The sequence below is a fragment of the Microtus ochrogaster genome, unplaced genomic scaffold (assembly GCF_000317375.1).
Source record: "Microtus ochrogaster isolate Prairie Vole_2 unplaced genomic scaffold, MicOch1.0 UNK9, whole genome shotgun sequence".
Lineage (NCBI taxonomy): Eukaryota > Metazoa > Chordata > Mammalia > Rodentia > Cricetidae > Microtus > Microtus ochrogaster.
The window spans coordinates 9,646,254-9,651,607 of NW_004949107.1; the positions used below are offsets into that span (position 1 = coordinate 9,646,254).

Here is a 5,354-nt window from a genome sequence, read left to right on the forward strand (position 1 = left end):
GCTTCCTAGGACCGTGACATCTTGAGACGTGGCCTACAGAGACAGCATACGCTTCCTAGGACCGTGACATCTTGAGATGTGGCCTACAGAGACAGCATGTGCTTCCTAGGACCATGACATTTCGAGATGTGGCCTACAGAGACAGCATATGCTTCCTAGGACCGTGACATCTTGAGACGTAGCATAGAGAGACAGCATATGCTTCCTAGGACCGTGACATCTTGAGACGTGGCCTACAGAGACAGCATGTGCTTCCTAGGACTACGGTATTTCAAGTGCGCTGGAGTAGAAGTGTGGAAGCAAGTCAGGAGCAAGAACCACTGCCTTAGGACATGAAATGGCGGCCAAGTAACAATCTATGTGTTTGCATAAGCATTAAAAAGCAACAGGGGCCTGAGAGATGGCTGGCAGTTATGAGTACTTGCTGTTATTGAGCAAGACTTGAGTTTGCTACCCAGCACCCAACTGGTTTTTTACACCTGTTCATTGCTCCAGTTACAGGAGCTATAGCGCCCTCTTCTGGTCTTCATGGGGACTAAGCATGTGTATGATGCACAGATACATGCAAGCAAACACACATAAATAAAAATGAATAAATCTGCCGGGCGGTGGTGGCGCACGCCTTTAATCCCAGCACTTGGGACGCAGAGGCAGGTGGATCTCTGTGAGTTTGAGACCAGCCTGGTCTACAAGAGCTAGTTCCAGGACAGGCTCCAAAACCACAGAGAAACCCTGTCTCGAAAAAAAAAAAAAAAGAATAAATCTAAAACACAAAAGAAACACAAAGCACTCTAAAACCATGGCTTCCAGGGATGTACCTTATTGGAGGATCTGTACAGCGTAGTAGTCACAAGTATAGATTCTGAAGTGTGTATTCTGGTTCTACCATTAAGATAGCATCTAGTTCAAATAATTTGGCTTCCAATTTCCTCATCTGCAAAACAAAGGTAAAACAGTAGGTAGCTTCTGGATTTCCAGGAGGCTTTAAGTGGGACCTCTTACAGGTACAGTATAAGGACTGGATGCTTGTAGCAGAAGAATTAGCATTTCTGAGATCCCTGGATCAAACAGATTCATAAAGATTAACAATGAAGTATGCTGCCGATAAAGGATTAAAGTGGGCTCTTGAAACTTACCCAGCTTTACCATTTGCAGCAGTGCATCCTGGGGCTTCAACTGTTTCAGCTATAAGGAAAACATCAACAGCCTTTAGGATTATTGTGAGAATTCAATCATACCATTAAAGCACCCAGCACAGCATCTGGATTCAAATGGGTACCACACTTTATTACAACCACTATTTATTCTTATTCTACTTTGGCCATTGGTGACATAAATTTTTTTCAAGAATTAGTTGAGTCACTTAGAAAGAATTGCCGAGGACAGAATTTCAGTTTTATCTTGCTTTGTAGCTCAGGCTAGCTTCTACCTCTTGATCCTCCTGCCTCAACCTCCAGAGCACAGGGATTACAGGTCTGTAGTGACACACCCAGCTCATAGGTTGGTCCTTTTATCTTTTGATTCCTTAGAAGGATCAGCAAAGCAGATAGTGCCCAAAATGTTTGCTGAGTTAATAAAGTCACAAAACTTTAAAGAAACAATGTATCTTTTGGAACCCCACTCTGAGTTGAAAGCCTACTCTATGAGAATATGTAAGTATCTACAATAATATGTGGTAATCTTGATTTTCAGTGAACACTGCTCTCTATTACATGGGTAATAATATATGGATCCCTTTCTGAGCACACTGCTCTCTACTTACAGGGGCAATACATGGATTCCTTTTCTGAGCACATGATTTGGAAAGGGGTGTTTATAACTTGTTGGGACCTTAGTAGACATTTAGGATCCAGGAATGTAGATGAGTTCTTGCCTATTATGTGGGACCCTCAGTTTGATGCCCAGCACTTAAAAAAAAAAAAGAAAGAAAACAGACCCCTTGTAAACTGTTATTTTTTGTTTTAATTTCCAGAAAAAAAATCAATTGAATTTTTTTTCTATTCTTGGTGGTGGGGATGAGGCACTGTACTCTACCACTGAGCTAAATCTCCAGTCATTAAAATGTCAAGAATGTTGTCTCTATCAAATTCTTAAAATCGTGTATATTTCAAATATTATTCTCATGTATTTGTGCTAATGGATAATTTACATAATTTGGGTGTGATTTTTTTTTTTCTGTAGACACAACTGAATCTTTCCAAGCAAGGGTAAAACTATTGTGTATTCTACTTAAATTAATCTATTAGCAAACTTCCTTTCGGGTCTGAACGTAAGTATGAAAGGTTAAGCATTGACAGGTAATTTTTAATAAAGCATATAGTCTCTTGGAACAGCTGGCACACGCATCTCATTCAGGAACAAGGTATAAACACATGAAAAACTTTGATCAAAAGAATATCTGAAGCTCAAAATTATCCTCTTATACATGATAGAATATATGTTAAAAGTGTCTAAGGCATAACAAATTACTTACCCTAAATTGAAAATTCTATTGTTTAACACATTACACTTTTAAAGAACATAACTTATTTCCTTATTTTTGGCTTATTCACTTGCATATACACGGTTATCTAAGTCGCTTTCTCTGTCCATAATAAGCACCTGTTTTTCATGTTTCAATGAAAAAGGGGTTCTTGATTTTTTTTTCTCCCTAGGCAGAGGTGGCAGTGGAAGGAAGGGGGCGCCGGGACAGGTGGGAGGTCTCTGGCACAACCCAGGGAGGTTGTTAACACTGACTCATCCCAAACAAGGAGAACAGACTTCCTGACCCTGGTCAAGACCTGAGAACCGAGGCGGTTGGCTCTGATTCTGAAGGGCGTAGGGTAGCATCGCCTCCCACCCGGGTCCGAGGCTCCCTGAGCGGCGCGTCCTCCGGGCCCGGATTCCGCGGCGTCGCGCGGGCTAGAGAGAGGCAGACAAAGGCGTCGGACAGGAGCCAGGCCGGGACGACGAGGGCCGGAGTCCGGCGCCGAAGCTGGGCTCCGTCGTCAGGAGCGCGGGCGGGACGGGCTGCTGGGCGGCGGCGGGACGGGGCAGCGGGCTGTGCCCGGGCGTCCGTGGGCTTCCGGGCAGCGGGGCCAGCACGATCCGTCCGCCCGCCCGGGGCGGCCGTGCTCCCGGCCCTCGCCCACTTCCAGCTCCCGCCTGGGTGCCCCAGCCTCTCGGCGTCTCTCTCACCTCCACAGGCCGCGGCGGCCCCCACTGCGCCCGTGTCACTTGCAGCGGCCGGCACCGCCCGCGCTCGTGCCCGGAACGGCGCGACCCGGCGACCAAGCCGGGCTCAGGCGGCCTCACGCACCGCGACCGCACCCGCCTGCGCCCGAGAGCTAGCCGCCCTGCACGAGAGCCGAGGGGCGGAGCGCCAGTCGATCGGCCCGGCCAATCGCAGGCTAGCGCCGCAGCCGAGGAGCCAATGAACGACGAGCTCCTGCGGGCCGGAGGGTGCGGTCCGGAGCGCAGCCCACGGCTCCGCCCACTGCTCCTTAGCCTGCCCCCTCTGGCTTTTCCTCTCAAGCCTGTCGCATTGCAGCGTCTCCGCCCTCTCAGCGTCCTGTCTCTTAGCAACTTGATCCTCAGCAATTGATTTTAGATGATCGACGCGGAGTGCACCAGAGGGATGTGTGGGAGATAAAGGGAGCTCGAGTTAAAAGAATGGAGTTAAAAAAATATTTCCGTGTCAGTCATTTTTGGTATAAACTGTTTATAGGTAAAACAAAATTCTATAATCTGATAGGGCGTTGATTGGCAGTTAGAAACATACTGTAACTGGAAAGCTAGTGATTGCTCCGATATATTGTGGAAAATGACATCGGTCATAAGCCGGAAGGCACTGAAGGAAGCGGATTAGAAGCCAGAATGTGAGTTTACGTTGACTACCACTCTGTGGTTTTGGCAAGATTCCAAACGGTGTCCTTATAAGCACAGATTTAAGAAAACCGAGCTTTATTGTTGGGGACCCCATATGAGACCAGCCTCTGTTGCTTCACACCATAATAAACATGTGTTATCACTTTAGATAGTGTTGGAAACTTTTCCATCATCGCTTTAATATTTTCATTCTTTAGGGGGCAGTCCAGTCTCAACTCCCTATGTAGCTGTTGATTTTGAACTCTAGCTTTTTCTTTTTCTCTTTTAGGTACATCCTGATCCTCCTGCCTCCACCTTGCAAATGCTGGCACTACAGGCATTCAACACCATACAGTTTACTTACGTCTTTTCTAAAGCATACTTTTACAGACAGGGTCCTTGAGAGGATAATTTATTTAGTCTTTTCAATTTAAATCTCAAATAACTAAAGTTTAGGACCCAGGGATGTAGATCAGTTGGTAGAATGCTTCCCTAACACACAGGATGCCTCATGTTTGCTCCCCAACACTAAAAATCAAAGAAAGTAGTCTAAAACCACATGGGTTCCAGGACACCTATGAAAGCTGCTCATCACAAAATCGTGGAATATCTTTTGTAACTTGGTTTCAAAGTTTTTGAGCATCTGCTTTGTAGATAGAGAACAAAGTTGTGTTGCAACGTCAAAAGGGTGGGAATTTAAATTAGTACAGTCATTATGTGATGATGGAAGCTACAAAATAATCCCACACTAGTTCAGAATTACATCTAACAAAGGGTTTTTTACTTAGGGGTAGACTCACAGATAGCAGTCCTAAACCACAGTCCTCTGCACAAACGAAAGCAAGAGCCGGAAGCAAGAGAGTGAGCTCACGCTTTAAAGCTGCATTTATAGCATAAAAGACCATGCCCAAGTGAGCTGGTATCTCAAAGGCTATTGGCTGAAGTAGCTCCCACAGCACCTCCCCCTTATGTTTAAATAAGAGAGTTGCAAAACCAATACAAAACTATATACACTAGGAAGAGATATCAAGTATAAGATTAGAATTACAACCAGCATATGCTGTAGGAAATCATAGCCAGTAGCCTTTAAATTAACTGCCCACTGGGGTGTGACCTCTTATACTATTTATACCAAAGTAAAGCATACATCCGGCCTCTTTTCCAGCTGCAGGATTCGGTTTCTGTTCCAGCAGAGGATTCTGATTTGTGAGTCTACCCATAAATAAATAACTGTCTATTAGTCTCAATTCTGAGCTGGTGTGGGATTTCTTTTAAGCATTCTTCTTTATCTGGTGCCCACATAAATCTGGACTCCACACCTACCCGGTGAACAGCCTAAAGGCCTAGCCCGGTCTATGGCCCAGAAAGTTTCCCAACCCCACCTGCTTGGCTTGCTTTTACCTAAGCAGTTTTTTTTTGTTTTTTGTTTTTTTTGTAGAACATTGCCACAGCAGAGTTTACTGCGTGTGGCAACTTGGAAATTTTCCAAGCACACATATTACTGTCAC

General features: G+C 45.2%; 1 protein-coding gene across 6 annotated transcripts in view; it reads right to left on the reverse strand.

Annotated features, from left to right (window-relative positions):
* Kiaa1841 (KIAA1841 ortholog) overlaps positions 1 to 3,329 on the reverse strand; it is a 49,624-nt gene extending 46,295 nt beyond the window's left edge. Inside the window, exons 1-4 of one of the 6 annotated variants that reach the window (XM_026788912.1) lie at positions 3,178 to 3,329; positions 2,769 to 2,901; positions 1,137 to 1,185; positions 819 to 934 (exon numbers count right to left, since the gene is read on the reverse strand). The gene's annotated coding sequence lies outside the window, so the exon portion shown is untranslated. The other 5 variants (XM_005366478.3, XM_026788915.1, XM_026788911.1 and 2 more) reach the window with 5 other exon arrangements.
* Between the last annotated feature and the right edge of the window lie 2,025 nt (positions 3,330 to 5,354).